Source organism: Castor canadensis, chromosome 3, assembly GCF_047511655.1.
Source record: "Castor canadensis chromosome 3, mCasCan1.hap1v2, whole genome shotgun sequence".
NCBI lineage: Eukaryota > Metazoa > Chordata > Mammalia > Rodentia > Castoridae > Castor > Castor canadensis.
This window is the reverse complement of record NC_133388.1, coordinates 113,683,007-113,702,548: the sequence shown is the minus strand read 5'-3', so window position 1 is coordinate 113,702,548 and position 19,542 is coordinate 113,683,007. Positions and strand designations below refer to the sequence as shown.

Sequence of the window (19,542 nt, the reverse complement as noted above, 5' to 3'; positions counted from 1 at the left end):
CGTAGACTGGCTCAACATTGGTTCTCATCAAGAATAAGTAGTTAGTGTGGTACAAATTATCAAGCATTCAGTTATGTAATACATTCACACTCTCACACACATATTTTTAAGTAATTCTGTGGTTAAGATGTTAATATTCCTGGACCAGGCATAGTAATAGAGGCCTATAACTTTGGGTACTCATTGGACAGATACAGGGTTGTGATACAAGATCTGATGCCACAAAAGCAGGAGATCTTATCTAAAAACCAAAGTTTTAAAAGGGCTGGAGAAATTATTCAAAAGGTAGAACACTGGCCTAGCAAGAGCAAGGCACTGAGTTCAAACTCCAGGAACACCAAAAGAAAAAATGATTTTAATATTGCTGTATTTTTAATAAAAGTTGTCTTGAACCATCAGCTTCATTCAAAAAGTTCATTTTATAAACTGACAGATAAAAATTGTATTAAATACACGTATGGTCATGACTTAATATTTCCAAGCATATAAACACAGGGGATAGATAAATCACGTTGATTAACATAGTCATTATTTTACAAGCTTATGTTTGTGGTGAGAACACTTCAAATTCACTTGTTTGGCAAATTTTCAAATATCTGAACTGTCATTAATAACTATAGTTGCCATGTTAAATGATAAATCTCCTGAAATTACTCCTCCAATGCAGATGAAATTTTACATTCTTTGCCAATACTTCCCCAATCCCCACCCCTGCACTTTACCCTTTGTGGCTACCCTTCAACTTGGCTTCTGTGAGCACCACTGGTACATTCTGCACATAAGTAAGGTCATGAGGTATTGCTCTTTCAGTGCCCATCAGCATCACTCTCTGGGCAGGGAGAAGGGCAGAGGTTAAGCAGTGTCTTGGGCCAACTCACAATTTTCCTGGAACTTCAAACAAACTATTCCATGTGACTGAGGCCAAAATAACTCCTTAAGAAATACTTAACACAAATCAACATCCTGCCCTTGAGCAGACCAAGCTTGCTCCCTTGAAATCCTTGTGTGAACAGGGGATTGGGCTTCTGCAAAGTCTTTTGTCAGTACTTAGCTGATGATTGCAGGCAGAGGCACAATGCCCACTTTCCCTTGCAACTGATCTCTAGGAAGTATATCCTCAGTAGAAGTAAACAACCGACTCAGCCCAGCCAAACAACAAATGTCTATTTCCAGAATGATTGACCTAGATTTTCTACCATTGCTGTTATATACAAAGTTGCCTGCCCTGGGCTCCCTCAGACACAGGTGTGGAGGGCCCTGAGTTTGTGCTATTGGCCAACACCTGCTGGGACCTGGGGTCTTCTGGAGTTAAGAGATCTGAGGTGAGTCCCTGGTTTTAAGAGTGGGAGCTACTTCAAGAATAGCATGCAAATGCTGGGACTTTACAGTAAAACATAAGGGCTGGAAACCTGGGCCCACCACTTAGTGGCTTGTGGTATTAGGTAAGATATTTAATGTTCTGCATCTCATTCTCTGACCTGTGAACTGGAGAGGTCAATAGTAAGCCTGTGTGAGGAACAATGAACTACTATAAGGAAAGCATCTGGCCTGCTGGCTGGTACACAGTGAGAGCACAAGTGCTGATGGCCAGACTGCTTGGGAAAGATGATGTGTCATTGGAAAGCTAGCCCACACCCTCCATAGAAAATGATTACAATAGTTAGAAAACAAGGGAGGCAGGTGATATTGTTGACACAGAAATGTAGGAAATGTTAAAAATTCTTCCCAGCTACAAAGAAGTGTAATACCTTCTTAGTGGAGACCATTCTTCAGATAATAAAATAAAAATCTACATTTTTCTGTTTAGTTTAGAAGCAACCTTGTTCAAGTTTTACATGCCTCCTGGGAGTATGGCTACTTATAAACTGACTTCTTCAGCTGTATAACTTGTGATTCTCCAGGAGTAATAGGACTAACACTAATATTCATTGACTACTTTCTCACAGGAATGCTTCTTGTGTACTCCACATTCATAATAAAGTACGAGGTTGATGTCAGAGTTGTTGTCATTTCAGGGACACAAAGGCATGAGATGTGAGGTGGCCTCGTGCATATCTCATAGATTACTTGAACACCAATGTCCCCAGATTGCATGGTTTCACATCACACTCCACTACCCTTCATCACAGAACATGCATACTCTTCACCATGTGCCTCGTGTTATCTTATTTTTCCTCACCTGCCTGGAGAAATGTAAAAATAAAAGTGAGAAATGCCCTTTGAGATACCTCACATAGAAGAATCTTATAAATCAGGGGCAACTATCTGGTGAAATATGCTTTGACCAGGAAATCTCAGTGTAGGAACTTGTCTCTACTACGACTCTCTGACTAGACTTTAAATGTCTCATCCCTAATACATATTGTGAACCTTGATTACTGTTAGGAACAATGAGCAGCAATCTGACAAGGTTGTGGCTTATCAAGATCCTGACAAGGTCAGTGACTGCAAGTGGACCATATATCTCACTGGGGTTTCAAGGGAGCATGGAGTGACTCCCTTTGTCTGGAGAAAAGAAACATTAATAGCCTGAAGGTATTTGTTTATGAAAGGTCAGGAACAGGGCACCTGCCCTTGGCAACCAGGCTTGTGTTTTGTGTATGTGAAACTAGGTGAAACTAGGAGGGTCTGAGTTTTGTTTATGAAACCAGGGAGTTTTGGAGCAAGGACTTTGTTTTTCAGGTACAGGGCTTTGTTTCCCAGGCATACAGGCATAGAAGTTCTCCTTGTATTGTATAACTTCCTGCTTTGTACTACTTATAAGCAGTACTGCAAAAATAAAAAATTACCAGTTGGTCATCAGCCTTCTGGTCCTCTCAATTTGTGTCCTGTCTGTTCATTCCTTTCCTGAGCCCTTTCGGGTCAAGAACTTCTGTGATCCTGGCAGATAACATCCAGTTTTGAGGCTTCTTTCTCTCAAGAGAAAAGAGAAAACAATAACAAAGACCAAACAAACACACTTTTTAAACAGGCTATTTTAGATTCGTACACATTCTGTCTCTCCCAGCTTATTCTAATGTGGCATATGTTGGCTACTTCACATTCTGTCTTTTGTCCTCAGCTGAATTTCCCTACCTTATGGTCTTACTGAGCTATACAGTAACTCTTCCCCATCTGGAAGGGAAAGAAGTCAGATAATTCCTTTCCTAACCCACTTATCCGACGTTCATAGGTAAATGGCCTCAACTGAGCAAACCCAATCACCACTGGGGCAAGGACCGTGAAGCATCCACTGGTAGGTGTCAATAATATTCAGTCCTAAGGGGAATGGCACTTGCCATCCACCTATGGCAACAGTAGGTCCCATCAGAAGAGGTAAAGCTGGCTGTAGACTCCAGGGATCAGTAATAGTGATGCTTCCATTGGATTGATTCTGTGGTTGCCTCCTCAACCCACCTAGTACTCTGGCAAATTTCTGTACTTCCTAAACCACAGAGCAATGTAGTGAGTGACTTGAGTTTCTTTTGCTTATAGAGTGTTGGAAAGAAGACACAGTTATTCATGTCAGTGTGTCTGTGTCCCTGCTACATGAATTTGCAGCTCTTGCCATTATAAAGTGGAATCTACTTCCCCATCCCTTGAATCTAATACTTTTCCTGTCTCCCTTAGACCAAAATAAGTATCAGTAATTAGGAAATTCACACTTCCAATCAAGAGTTGCCAGAAGACTTCTAAGTTTTTCACTATATATCTTAGAATTTTTGCCAATCCATATGAATTGGTTTTGGCAATTCTGGTGGATACAGGGAAACCTTACAGACCAGAAGTTTGGCATTCCTTCAGAGACCTTCTAAACATAGTAGCTGACTTCAGTTTAGCAAAACACAAGAAAATCAGCCAGCATAAATGTCCAACACCAGATTCATAAACTAAATTGCATGTCCTTCTCTTAAAGCACTGCATTTGTTACACAGCCAAAGCTAGCTGATACAGTCAAACTTTGTTTCTGTTATTTGCACCTTACTAAGAACCTTGACTAGTAGTTTACAGGAGCCTCCACTGGATGCTAATTTGGAGTGGCTATAAACAGAGCGGGTGCTCTCAGCAAATGTCCCTGTAGTTTCACTAACTCATCAAGAAAAAGTGATAAAGAATAATTATTATTTGCATCATCAGATTAAGGGGCAATGTTTAACTGTCTTTTTTCTTTACTTTGAGAGAATGGATTATTCCAAATATATCCAGTCAAGAGTCAAATGGTTTACTTGAAGACCAAATTCATCATTTCTAGAAGATAACTCTAATTGCTCAGCAAGAACATACACAATCAAACAAAATGTTTCCAGATGGTCTAAAAGCATTGAATGCCTTATTTATTACTGTTTGTAAGATACTGTTTTCATTTAGAGAAATTTTACAGATATTTCTAAATATCCTGGGATCACTTTTAACTCCAAGTATGTGTAGGTGAATAAGTATTTACTCTAGATATTTGTTTAACTGATACACAAAACATAAAAATTGTACTTATTTATGGGATTCCATGGGATGTCCTGATACATTGTATAATATTTCATCAGGTTAAACATGTCATCAGGAATAGTAAGAAATCAACTAAAGGTTCAGGTTGTTATGTTGATATCTTAAATGTCTCTCGAAGGCCATGTAAATAAAGGTTTGACCCTCAAGTAATTGTGCTGTTGGAAGGTGGCAGAACCTTTAAGATGTGGCCATGTGGAATGAAACTAGTCATGGGGGCTTGCCCTTGAAGGGGAGGCTGAGACCTTGGGCTTCACCTCTCTTTCTTTCTTTTACAGCATCCCAGCTGTCAGGAGGTAAGCAGCCTTCTCCAACTTTGTAGGCTCTACCATGATGTCCTGTGTCACCACAGGCCCAAAGTTATAGACCAAAGTGATCATGGACTAAAACCTGTAAAACAGTAAAGCTAACATAAATGTTTCCTCTTTTGAGTTAATTTCTCTCAGGTAATGTGTAAAAGTGATAAAAAGCTGAGTGACACAAAGATTAAGCTATGTGCAATTAATAAGTTGTTTAATTTTCAAGGTCTTAAAAATGAGGTATTGATTGTTATCTATATTATAAGACAATGAAGAAATGTTGAACTTTCATTTTTTTCTTTAACTTGAGAAAACTGATTATTTCAAATATATCCAATCTATTATCATGATTTGTGAATTCCATATTTGTGAATGAACCTATTCATTCAAATTTATTTGTAATCCTCAAATAGTGCTTTTGTGGTCATATGTGAACATGTATAGAGCCACATAAACCCGAATCACAGGTGAGCATCTTTTCAGCTAAGGTCAAACATGGTGACATCCTTCAGGTTTCATCTCTTATAAATAAGTACCCTCCCTATGGCATATTTAGTGCCAAGGTTGGCTTCGCTTTTATTTTTATTTGATTTTTTTGCTTTTTTGGTAATTTACTTGGTTAAAATGCCTCCTAGCATGTTGTGTAAGTTCTTTCTGCCTGGTGTTCCTAAGTACAAACTGGTAGTGATGTGCTCTGTGAACAAAGCACTGTACATATGTTGATTCATACTTCTTCAGGTACACTCAGAAGTAGGATTACTGAGTCAAAAGGAATATCCAACTTGCGATTGAGACATATATTGCCACTTGCTTCCACAGGGATTGTACAAAATAAGTATCTCACCAGTTTCTTAACAACAGAGTATCATTAGATTCTGCAATATTCTGCAAATCTACTGAGCAAAAGACAGTATTTCAGTGTGGTTTTAGAATTTTCCTACTGTGGTTGACATTGAGAAGCCTTTGGTTTCAGACAAACTTGTGTGTTCTGTTCTTTGAACTCTCCTTTTATTTCTCCCTTTCCTTTTATAAAAAGCAATTTTACGGAATTATTGGCCTTTTTCTATCTATAGTAAAGTGGCATATGAAGGACATTCATATTTTGTGATTGAATTGCAAATATACCTTTCCCTGTTGTGTTTTTCTCTGGGATTTTATGTCATTCATAAGTCATGATTTTATTTAGCACAATTTATCAATTTTCTTTTTCTGCTATGATTTGTACATTTTGAAACAGGACTAGAAAGGTCTTTCACAGTCTGGTGTTATAAATAATTCTCTTTGTTACAGAATGATTGTTGTCCCATGATTCCATTTCTTTCCAGAACGTATCCAGTGGTTTAACAGCTGATCAGCTCTGTGATGTTGGCTGGAATTTAATATGTTATATGGTTTTGTCTGCAAATCATGAGTCCAATTATAAATACATTAGACAGAATATAATGCATATGACAAAGGATAATTCAGAGGCAGCAGCAATCCCTGCATGGCTACCACTGCCTCAAAGAAGAGTGAAGCTACATCCCTTTCTGGATGGTCCTAAGAGAATTCCTGGATTCCCAGGAGAGGCAGGTTGCTCTGTCCCTGAAGGCAGAATTGAGTTCAGGTAAGATGAGGGTATAAGGCTCTGACCAGTGTAAGACAAAAGGCTAAAATTGGGAGATTGTGAAAGGTTGGAGAGGGTAATTGATGCTTCTGCAATCAAGTGATAGTGTTCCCAAGTTAGGTTTATGTTAACTGGCTTGAAGAATATGAAATAAGAGTCCTTATTTTAATTTTTCCTTCCTTCTTTTGCTCCTTCCTTCCCTTCTTTGCCTATTAGTGGTATCTTAGTAATATACTTTAAGAGAAGATTGGATGAAATATTATTCATTTATATTTAGAATTAAGAAAAATAAGTTGGGGAAGAGATCGAGAGGGAGAAGTGGAGAGGGAGAGAGGGGGAGAGAGAGAACACACACTTATTTATAAAGATATAACAAAACAAGCATGAAGTACAATTTGTTTTGCTTATAATCCCAACAGCAAAATCTCACAAATCCATATAATTTTACTGATTATTAAGAAGAGTCAGGTCAGGTAATGGATGAAGTTAGGATCAAAATGGGATCTAAAAGAAAAATAGACTGTTACAGACATAATAATATAAAATGACCTAATGCCCCAAAAGTAGTTTAAATACATGTTTACATCCTACTATGTATGCAATCAGCCAATCATCAGAAAGTAACATGATGAATAAGATTTCACCTACATTTTTCTATTAATTGAAAAGAGAATTACAGGGCTAAGTTGAATTGAATCGAATTCCATATTCAATGATGAGCATTTAAATTCATGTCCTATATTCTCAATTGTGAAAAAAGAACATTTATGTTTATTAGATATAAAATTTAAAAATTAATTATGATGCAGTTGATTCTAAACACAGACGTGATTAAAAATGAGCAGCAATATTAAGGAGAAAAAACAATAAGTGACAGAATACATTAAATGTATTCTGGTGTAGTGATATACTCCTATGATCCCAGCTTCTCAGGAGTCATAGGTAGGAAGACCAAGGTCCCAGCAGACTCAGGCAAGAAGTGCGACTTTAGCTGAAAAATAACCTAACACAAAAAGGCAGGGGAGTGGCTGAAGTGGTAAAGCACTTGCCCAGGACATTCAAGGCCACGAATTCAAACCCCCGTACTGCCCAAAACTGGAGTTCAGATTTGGTCATTGCTATATTAGTAGACAATTTAGCTTCATAACAAAACCTTCTTAAAATTAACCGACACTTTCACTTTTGGAGATCACTGGATTCCCTTACTTATGTGTTGGAGGGACGTGGGTTAAAAAGAAAGGAAATGCAGAATAAGAGGGTTAAAGGTGAAGGCAGCCTATTAAAACATTGATGCTATTAATAAGTTAAAAAATCTTGCTCTCAATATCACTTTTATTTCCCTTCCTTGAAGATAAATCTTTACTTTTTAAATCATAAAATGAAATTCTCAACTCAATTAAAGTTGGTTGAAATACACAGATACAATATTGAATTTTGTTCTAACTGTTGAGTTTAGTAAAATCTTTCTGTAACTGAAGGCTAAGGAGCACTTACTTTATCACTAGGAAGTAAAATGCAAAAGCATTGACAAAGCTGAGTTGGGACAAAAACAACTGACAGTAACTCAGCCCTGAACAACTGTTTGTATGGCTCCATGGCTTTTTATGGACACTAAAGGCAAAGTCCTCAATGGCTCTGAGGTTTTCACAAGTAGTTAACCCTGAAAGTTTTTCTCCATTTGTCCAAATGTGTGAGCACAGTGGCTGTGGGCCCTGAGATGTATCGTCTGCCAAGTAACATGGAGTCACAGTCATTTGTGTGTATTTGTATTTTAAGTCAGGGGAGAAGTACTTTATCTAGTTCCTTTTACAGACATCTTCAGATCTTTGTTCTCCTATTTTCTGACTAGTGTTCTCTTATTTCAATTTGAGAGACTCCCATGATGCACAGTTCTACTGATGAAATCCCTCAGCTTTTCTTTACATGGAAATGTCTCAAGTTCATTTTCGAAGGGTGATTTTGTCAAATAAAGCATTCTTATTTGACTGGTTTTCCTTCCAGCAATTTTAGTATGTCATCCTATTACCTTCTGGCACCATTGTTTCTGCTGAGAAGTTATTTGGTGATCATATTGCAGCTCAGTGTGCACATTTCTACCTGGCTGTTTCCAGCTTTCTCTGTATCTTTGGATTTTTATAATTTGCTTCTGTTCTTTTCTTTCTCTTATTATTTTTTGGTGGTGCTAGGGATGGAACCCAGGGTCTTGCACATTCTAGAAAATGATTCCAACCAGTGAGTGTTACCCCCCAGCTCAGACTTTTACAGTTTGATTACAAGTTTATTTTGTGAATATATGTATATATGTTATATATAATAGTGACTGTTATTTTATATTATATTTATTTTATATTATGTTATTTATATTATATATTATATTATATGTGAATATAATATAATATTGCAATCATTGTGTTTATAGGACTTGGAATTCGTTGGATTTTTGGATGTGTACATTTCTATCTTTCTCCAAATTTGTGAGGCTTTTGTCCATTGTAATTAGGCACTTTGTGTCCACAGGTTTATGGTTCCCAGGAGAGGCCATTTAGGAAAACCCACACACGCTCAGGATGTACAGAGTTCAGTGCTGTTCTGAGGATGCTTGATTCATTTTTCCCACACCACCATCCAACTTTGGCAAAAGACAGGCTACCTTTCAGCAAGTCTAAATGTTCACTTTTTCACTTCAATTAAGCACATTCACTTTTATCTAGCTCTTGAGGCATCATTTGTATTTGTGGAGGGTGATTTTCACAAAATTAAGGGCAGAGAAACATTCAGATCATAAATGGTTCTAAACACTGAAGATAACGACAAGACTGACACCTCCACATCAACTGACTGCTTAATGCACATGTGAGGACTTAAAATTTTTGTTCTTGAAATTACATTTGATTTTAAAAAGTTTATTCCTCCTTTTTGATTGCACTTGGACAAAACTGCTTGTGATCAACTCATGATTAAGGCAGGCTTACTGCATGTAGTACCAATTTCCTACCATAGGATTTGCACAAATATGCAGCACACCAGCACAGCTCCCAGTCTCCTCTGACCTGCAGATCTGGAAACCAGATCCACTCAACATTCAGCAAACACACACTGCAGGAGGCAGCTGCTTTCACCAGACATAGGAGGCAGCCGGTGTAGACAAGACTAATGAATCTCTCTCAACCACAGACTCTCTCCATTCTTACTGCTGATCTAGGCTGCCCATTGCTGCAGAGATCCAATCCCAACCTGAAAGGGATTCTGCACACACTCCAGCAATGTCAGGATGCCTTATCCTAGCGTGATCAAACGTGAACTAGCACATCTCCATCTGTGTGCAAATCACCAAATCAGAAGCACAGCAAAGACACTGTCTCGGTGCCAGCAAAGTGGGGAGCTCTGGAGGTAATAGGACACCCTGTTACACACACAAAGATAGAATAAAAGAGAATTATGTATATCTGGCTTCAAAGTGACTATTCTACAACACATAATCTGAAGCACATTATCTGATTAAGCTGCGAGTCATTACAACCGTGTTTGCCCCCAGTTTTAAAGCGCAATGGCAATTTTCTAGTTGCCCAGGGTTTCTGTGTGCTGTCATTTCTGTAATCATTTTGGACTTTCACATTTCACTATGAAAAGGTGGCTGGCTGATAATATTGTCAGTATCAATTTCTGTATCAGGAACCAAACCATTGCCAATAAATCCTGGGGACAGCTGCAATCCAAGTCACACATCTGCACAAAGGTATTTAGTGAAACGAAGTGCAATGGCTTTAGACAATTTGCTCTTTGAATCCAGTAGTCAAAACATTACATAAAAACTTCAAAGAAAATTGAAGTTAGCCAGAGGCAATGTAGAATGAGTGATTTTACTCCTCTAACACCAGGATGAAGCAGACTTCACTTCTACTACTGACACTTAGCCTGTGAATGCGAAATGAGTCTTCCAGCAGGTCATTGTCCAGACAGTTCCAGCCCAGCCCAGGAATTTGGTCTGGGGTTACACAAAAAGTGATCTTTTCTATTCTCTGAAGTGAACTTTGAGCATATAGTGAGCATATGCTTCCAATATATAAAATTTCATAAATTACACGTGTTCAATGCTACACACATTATATGCCTTAGTAAACATATATGAAAACAATGCCTTAAAACAATAATGTTAAAATAGCTATAAATATGGCAACCCACCTGTGTCTGCTCTCCATTAAGTTAAAAATATCTGAGATAATCAGCTGATATATATATATATATATATTATGTCGTTTCTGACATATAGCTCTAGAAGTTTCAGTCCATGATTGATGAGCTCAGTAGTTTTGGGCCTGTGGTAAAACAGAAAAACATGGCAGGAGCACCTGACAGAGCACAGGCAGTCACCTTATGGCTGGGATGTGAACGAGAAGAAAAAGGAAGGGATAAGGATCCCACAATCACCTTCCCAATAACTTTCAAATCGCCCATTATGCCCACCTCTACAAGTTCCCACCATCTCCTGATAGTTCCAACCTGGGAACCAAGTCTTAACAAACAGGCTTTCAGATCCAAACAATAGAGGGACCTTTCCTTTCTACCTGCAGAGGAGCATCTTGCACATACCTCAAGGAGAATGTGGTGTTACGGTGCGCAGAGACCTAAAGTGGACTGCACAGAAAGAGGACTGCATAGAAATATGTAAGATGCATGCATGTTCACACACATGCTCTTTCAACCTGCAAGATAACATGCTGGATACACATTGAAAGGCAGCTAGGGAAATGCATTTTAACTCCCAAGAGGGTCCCTGAGTCACTGTGACTGGGTAATTTATTACATATGATGCCCACCTGGTTCTCCGATGACTGCTCATTTTGTGATCATAATCACTTTGTTTGAAGAATTAAGTCACTCAGATATCTTGCTATAAGAAGGTTAAATTTTAAAAGAAGTACTTCCCTCTAAACATTTATGATAGCAGATACCTGTAATCATTCATCTGTGGATACTCAATTTCTTCATATAAAACAGCATAGTATCTGCATACAACCTTATACATAACCCCTACATAATCTAAATCATCCCGAGATTACTCATAATAAATAACAGAGCGTAAATACTATGCAAAATGGCTATTCTAAATTGTTTAGGGAATAATAAGAAAAATTCTGCATATGTTCAGTAAAGAAGTCATTTTTTTCCTAGTAGTTTCCATCCACAGTGGTTGAATTCATGGAAGAAAATCTAGAGGATCTGTAATCAACCAATAAATCAAACAATAAACATAAAATCTCAATGAAACATTTAAACAACAAAAAACCTGTCCTATTACCTAGCCTTTTTAACTAACAAACAGTAACAATAAAATTTATTTTCCTTTGTTTTATTTCCTGAAAATATGAAGTGCTTTATTAAATAAAAATTATTTCTAATGAAAGAAAATAATAACTTTTCCAAATGAAATGCACTTATCTGACACAAAAGAGCCAAAAAGTGACTCATATTTTAAATAAAAAGATTGAATATTTTTTGGAGATATTGAAGTCACTCAAAAGAGACTCTGTGCATGTTTAAATCAGCTTATATTAAGTTATATAATTCTCAAAACTTTGTGGAATAAGTAATTACTTACTTTTGTCAATTTGTGGCATATTAGCACATGTTGAATTTCAATGCATACTATTTTATTTGAATATCATACATTTCATAAACATGTTAAATCTCTATTTTCTAATAATATCCACATTTAAACTCTCTAGAGACAGGCTTGGTAATGTTCACTGTTTTCAGTTAGTACTTGAAGCCTGTATTAAATTGAGAAAGAAAGACTCTGAGAAAATAAGGGAAAGATTGGAAAGAATTTTACTATTAAAAGTTTTTCATATTCTACAAATAATATTATCAGTAAAAGCATTTCTTTGATATCTATGCTTAGTAAAGAGAAAGAAAAAGAAGGAAGGAAGAAAGGGAGGGAGGAAAGCATTAAATAACATACCTCTGTTCAAATATTAAAGAGATCAAAATATTCAGTATAAGTCTTTAAAATATTTCTTCTAAATTTAGGAAAACAGCCTATTAAAATAAATATAATTAATTAGTTTTCTATACCTAGGTTGCTACTTTTAATTCAAATTTTTATTATTAAAGAATAAACATTTTGTTAGGTAAAGACTTTTATTAACTTGTCTAGTTTAAATATTAATGTATGTTCACTATAACACTTTTAAGCAATTATAATGATTTAATATTAGTAATCTTTCCCAAGAAAAATACAAATTTCAGAAATCTTAAAAGAAAGTTTTCATAAATTTGACCACACAAAATGTAAAAATAAACCACTAATCACAAGAGGAATAGCAGTTATAAATAATTTCAGCTGACATCCTATGTGCTTATGTTTATAATATTTTTGGTTTTTATTATGTATCATGTACCTTGTGCTAAACAAATATTAACTCACTTAATCCTTACTAATCAAAGTATGACCATATTTAAAAACAAAGAGGTTAAACTCATTTCTCATTAAGGACCTTCTTTTATCAAATCATTTTAGCAAAGCTGTAATCGTTTAATATTAGTAGTATTAACAGCAAGGTAAAACTGAGACTATCTCATGTACAGGCATCACCATTTCATAGGGAAAGATGACAATAATCACAGCATACCTAAATGTATATCCTCTTTTACACAGCAATTCCAAGTCCAAGAATTTATAGAACCATTGTAATCACATCTATATAAGAAAATCAACAAATAAACAATGAAGACCTCACCTCCATGCTCCTTATCAGGAACTAGATAAATAGGGCACAACTGTATGGCAGAATAACATGCAGCTACTGTATGGTGAAAGGCTGTTCATTCTGGATCTTCTGCTCTGAACACATGTTTAGAATATAAGATAGAGAGATCAGCCCCCACATCAGAGCCACACGCTCCCTGTGCCTGCCAGGCTGGGTTGTGGGCCTGGACACACATCATGGTGGGCCCAAGGCATGGAAGGGATGTTCCTTCTGCATCACATCAGTTTCTACACTTTTGATTTTGCTCTCAGCATGTGTGACTGTCATATAAACCAAGAAAGTTTGGAGGAATAAGGCATGCTGGATATGTGGTTCAGCTCAAACCTCAGGACCTAGTATTGCCTCATTTCCTTCAGCTCACTGGAGATCAAGGTGCTGTCATTTTTATTTTTATAAATGTGTCCCACCTCTCACCATTTCCACTGCCTCAGTGGCACTTGGGCCTTCATTTGTGGCTACCTAGACCATGAAAAACTGTCTAATTGTCACTGTGATTCAGTTTTTTCTGTCCTAGATTAATAAGTTTTCTGAACACATGTTTGGACCTCTTCTTAATTGATTAATTTCCTAAGTGATTCAAGTCTTATGTTAGTTTTTGGGAACAAAATGGAGGAAAATGGCAAAAATATTTCTCTCCAGGAGAAAGCTGATACCAAGACAACTGAATATTCAATTTCATTAAAGATATGATGTATTTTTTAAGGTGCAACAAAGAAAGAACAAATTCCATGATAGATTATCTAAAATGCTATGAATTATCAGAGCATGCTGACTTCACAGTTTTAATATGTAAAATAATGCATATTTGAAACAGGTAAAATATATTGTATGGTATAAGCCAGGAATAAATGGATAAGAGTAAAGGGGAAAATAGATAAGCAGAAGGTACTGTCCTTGAAGAGCCACCTCAGTCCCCAGGCCCAAGAACTGAGAAAACTGAGAAGAAACCAGAAGGAAATGTCTGTGTAGACCAGCTGTGTGGACATTAGAGGGAAAGAGAACTGGACTTGCCCATGATGACTGATGTGTGCAAGAGCTCTGTGGCTGGAGCAGACAGTGGGTTGAACAGTGCCCAGGGAAGGATGACAGAAAAGGGTATGGAGGCTGCAGGAACATGTACCTGAGGCCCTGTGGCTTAAAGAAGGATGTGGGTGTCTTCTCTCAGGGAAGCAGAAACCACTGAATAATTGAGATCTGACCATCACTTTACCAAGACCACTTTGAGGAAGCAAGGGTGTGACAAGAGTAGTAGGAAGAACTGAGGTAGGAAGGAATGTTGAAGGAGGAGATCTGGAAGCTGTGTCTTTTCAGGATGGACACACAGGTTTAAGTCCCCATCTCCTATAGGACTCCCACTTGCAGATCGCAATAAGGCAATTGGATAAAGCAGTCCAGAAGTCAGAGGAAAGACATAGAATGGAATTGTTAACACTGGAATCATCAGCATATGGCAATCTCATGCCATTTCAATCCAGGAAACAGGATGGGTCTATACTGAGTGAGTATAGATGCAGCACATGATTCAACTGGGGGCGGGGGAAGTATAGATCTTGGAAGTTAGGAGGGTCAGGAGAAGCCAGCTGAGATGGCAAGAGGGAACAGAGGGAAAACTTTGTGAAGAGGCAGCAAGATGGCACCATCTGCCAGCAGGTCAAAGGCCTCAGTTGAAACCAGTCCTGTCACAACCTTGATCTTGAATACCTGGCCACCTGAACTGTAAGAAAAGAGTGTCTCTCCTTTAAGTCATTCAGTCAATGATATTTTGTCATGGCAGTTAGAGCCAACCAATATCACAAATGAGATAGATCACATCTAAATTTTCTTCTGAAGATAATTTTTCACTGTACTGAAGACTGAACCCAAGCCCTCATGTGCTAGGCAAGCACTCTATAACTTGAACCACATGTCTAGCCCTTTTTTGTTTGGTTGGTTTTGGTTTTTGAGACAAAAGTCTCACCAACTTCTGTCTGGATAGGCTTCAAATCCAACATTCTCCCATCTTTACCTCCTAAGTAGCTGGGATTCTAGGCATGTGTCATAAAACTGCATTTGAAGATAAATTTCTCTGTAAGTAACCTAATCCCCAACCTGCTTGGATTATCTATTTGTTATTCAATAACATAAAATATATATGTATTATCTGAAAAATTGAGCTATGAAACCATAATTATATCATTATGGACTTTTAGGACTTGGTACATTCAGTTAATAAACTAGTCATCTATCTAGATTATTAGAGAGCAGGACTTGGAATAGATACAATAAGGAGGGTTGAAGACTTGAGGAAGGGAAACCTTATCCAAGGTGAAGACCTTTGTCGCAGAGAAAGAAGAAATCACACTTTACTCACTCCATTGCCTCTATTAAAACAAATCCCATATAGAGCAAATATTGAGAATGCAAAGCAAAGTTTAGAGTCAAAATTCAGAAAACAGCTGTCAACTGTGTCAAAACTGCCTGGAAGTATAGAATCAGCTAATTTCTCCCAGTCTTAAGTGCAGATTTGAAACTTTTTAACTGCTCTTCTCTGAAAAGAAAACTTCTTCCTAAACTTACCTTCCTTTTACAATAATCATTGTTTCCTTCCTTCTATCAGAAATCACAAGTTAAAAGCAAACTGATTTCTAAACTCCCAATCACTCTCAATAGACATTATTTGATACACACTCGCTCCAGCTGGATGTAGTATGAAGACAAGATGCCATCTCCAAAGATGTGATGCTAAAAACAACAAAGATGCATCCTGTAGTCCCCAGCCAGCCCCTTCCTGCCTCCTACATGGTCTTCATGAGTTTCTGGTCTCCAGCATAACAAAACTTGGGAAGTTATTATTGTCATTCTGATTCATAAGGTCTCTGGGTGATATAAAATTACTATGTGCTTACTCATTCCCCATTAGATTACACTGCCATTTTGACATGCTCATAAACTCAGGGCTTTGCACTTGCAAAGCAGGTGCTCTACCACTTAAGCCACACATTCAGTGCAGTTTGCTCTGGTTATTTTGGAGATGAGTTCTCTAAAACTGTTTTCCCAGGCTGTCCTCAAACCATGACACTCTTGATGTGAGCTTCCCAAGTAGCTACAATTACAGGTGTGAGCTACCAGCACCCAGCTCTATCTATCTATCTATCATCTATCTATCTATCCATCCATCTATCTATATATTTCAGTCTGAATGTCACCTTCAGCTTTCCAACACTGTTTTGTAGTGGACTTATATAGAGGCAGCAAAGAATCCAAAATCAGAGTGTGGACCTCTGCTCAAACCCAAGTCAGCTGTTTGATCTCTGACCAGTAAGTTTTTCACACTGATCCTCTTTAGTCTCTACAGCTGTCAAAGAATAACACCCACCTACATGCATTGATGCAAGAATCAAACAAAATAGAGTATATTTGAAGCCAGTCAATGATATGTGATTATAAAATCTAATTATTGTTATAGCATTAGCTGAATTCTGATAGCTATAATGTGTGTATACATGTGCATGTGAATGTGTAATTTCTTTTTTTAAAACTTTTTATTATTCATTTATTCACATGTGAGTACATTGTTTGGGTCTTTTGTCCCTCCTGCTCCCCTCCCCCACCCCATTTCCAGGCAGAACCTGTTGTGCCCTTATCTCTAATTTTGTTGAAGAGAAGACATAAGCATAATAAGAAAGACAAAGTGCTCTAATTTTGTTGAAGAGAAGACATAAGCATAATAAGAAAGACAAAGTGTTTTTGCTAGTTGAGTTAAGGATGGCTATACAGAAAGATTCCTAGCATTGCTTTCATGTACACAGGTGTTACAACCCAAGTTGATTCATCTCTAACTGATCTTTACACTGGTTCCTGATCTCCTTCTCACGTTACCCTCCATAACTTTAAGGTTTCTGCATTACTACTTCTGGAGAAGAACTAATAGGTTTTCTGCCTATTCCCATACTTCGCGTATGTGCTCTCCCCTTGTCATGTATTATTTATAAAGTGTAATTTACTATCTAATAAATATTAATAACATCATTTATTACTGTTAAAAGAGTTATTGTGCCCAGTTCCTGAAAGAAGGAGAATGGAGTTGCTTTTAGTATAAACTGGGTTTCATTCACTGTTGAAATTGCTTATTTGAAGACCAATTCAGAAGCTAGGGTTTTTAGTTATTCCCAAATTTATCCTCAAACAAGACTTTTCAGAACAACATGTTCATCACCAGAATAAGTTCATTTGTACAAAAAGTAATTGTTTGTAATGTGAATTCTACAACAATGAACTCAGTCACTCACTCACTACAAATAGTATCACAGCCATTATTTTTGTTATTTTAAAATAATGAACCAATAGCATATCAACAGAAAGAAGTATCACAAGTCAGCATTGTTTCATAAGGTTATAACATATGAGATAAACCGTGTCTTCTGTTTAAATAAAAAAGCCAAAGATAAATCTGGTGAAGACCACATGTCCATTTTAAATGGCCAACATTAAAAACAGCTAGATAAAAAGAACTAGTAGCATTTTTTATTTTAGAGGTTCACAAAACAGTGCAGAATGTGTTCCCTGAACAAATCACCTCCAGAAATATAGAATAATTATGTTGCTCTCTGAATTGAAAGTATAAATTAAATGCAAAATGTTAGCATTCTCATGAAGTCTTTAATTGGGTGTTCTACACAATTCTTTTACACTTTATTGCATATAAATCCTAGTCAATATCAGTTTAAGTGTTTAACAATGTACCTGAGGTTTTATTTAGTATATCTCTTCTCAGAATTTGAATGCATGAGTAATATCCTGTTAAATTTACAAGGTTATCACATCCAATTACAAAAAGAAACAATAACAAGAAGGCTGAGTACTTTTCTCTTCAAGAAATTCAAAACATTTTCAAATAAATTCTTTTGAAATGGAAATCCTATAATTCTTTGTAAGCAATAACTTCTGAAAATCTAGAAGTTGGCACCTGGTTTTAATTTTACTGATGATATCATTTGATCTTATTCAGCAAGTACTTAGCACTATGTCTCAAAAATATTCATTAAGAATGGCAGGTCTAAGATTTTCTGGGCTGGATCCCTCAATGCATCATTTTCTTTCAGTGCATCAGTGGTAAGTGAGCAAACCTTCAAAGATTTGCAATAGAGCTGAAGACTGGATTTTAAAAAAGGAAAAAGCTTTAAAGCTTAAAAAATATAAAAGACTGAAAAATTATTCCATTAAGAACATGAAAACTAAAAATATAGTCTATATTAATTGTCAAAACACTGATGCTGCTATAGTCACTCAAGAAGTTTAGAGGGGTTGATTGCTTTGGACAGTTTCAGAAGAGAAGAGAGAAGACTTTTTGTACTGCTGTAAATGAAGGTGAAAGGCTTATCAGAGACCATGGCACATGGCAAGAAGGCAGCCATTGGGGCAGGTCTGAATGTAGTGCCAGGTCTGTGAGGTGAGGTGATGAATTTAAATCACAGGCTGCCCCAGGGTTTTCCTGGACAGATAATAGGATGTGACTCTGTTATCTGTCCAGGAAAAGAGAGGAGAGGAGATCCTTAGAAAATCAGGGAGCAAGAGTCATGTTTTCTTCAACATGACTTGTGTGCGAGGGTGAGAACCAAGCAAATCTCAGATTTGAATAGCAAACTCTGCTAATAACACAGATGAAGACACCTAGTAAGTGCAGGTCAGGCACTGGATTAGGCACTCATTATTGTCTCACTTAATCCTAACATTAAACAACACGTTTATTACCATGAGTTCAGCATAGAGAGCTTTAATATTTAGAGGGTCTGAAAATTAACTGCCTACAAATGTAAGCTAAGACCCATGTACTAAACTTAGTGAGAAAGATGGTCTCTTCAAATAAAAACCTAAATAAGACTCAGAGACACCTAACATAATAACAAAAATGTATAGGATGCATTTGAAAACCATCCATCATACTGTAAAATGAAAAAAAAGAAAATCACAACTAGTTTTTTCATTAGTATAAATTAATTGTACAAAGGACTTTCACTGTGATATTGACATATATGAAAATAATACATTTTGGTCAAATTTAACTTTCAATTATTCTTGCTTAACCTTTCCTCTTTTACTAACACTATTTATTAGGATTCATTATGCTATTATTATATATACAGAGAGAAAGACACATACACTCACACACATATAATGTGCTTCAATTGTATTCACCCCCAGCACCTTTTTCTCTCCCTTCACGCTTCCCCCTCCTGCTTGCTGCTCCCAATTTTCCCCCTTTTATAATCATGTCATATCATCATCATCATCTTAGGTTAAATTCTGCATATGTGTGAAAACATGCAATATGTGTCATTTTGAGCTTAGCTTCTCTCATTTAACATAATGACCTCCAATTTCATCCATTTTCTGAAAAATGTCATAGTTT

At 36.8% G+C, this 19,542-nt stretch overlaps 1 long non-coding RNA gene across 1 annotated transcript; it reads left to right on the top strand.

The window, feature by feature from the left end:
* Positions 1-1,225: 1,225 nt before the first annotated feature.
* LOC141421331 (uncharacterized) lies at positions 1,226-5,261 on the top strand. The gene is made up of 3 exons (XR_012445924.1): positions 1,226-1,322; positions 3,173-3,235; positions 4,758-5,261. It is a non-coding gene; the product is annotated as an uncharacterized lncRNA (long non-coding RNA).
* The last annotated feature ends 14,281 nt before the right edge of the window (positions 5,262-19,542 follow it).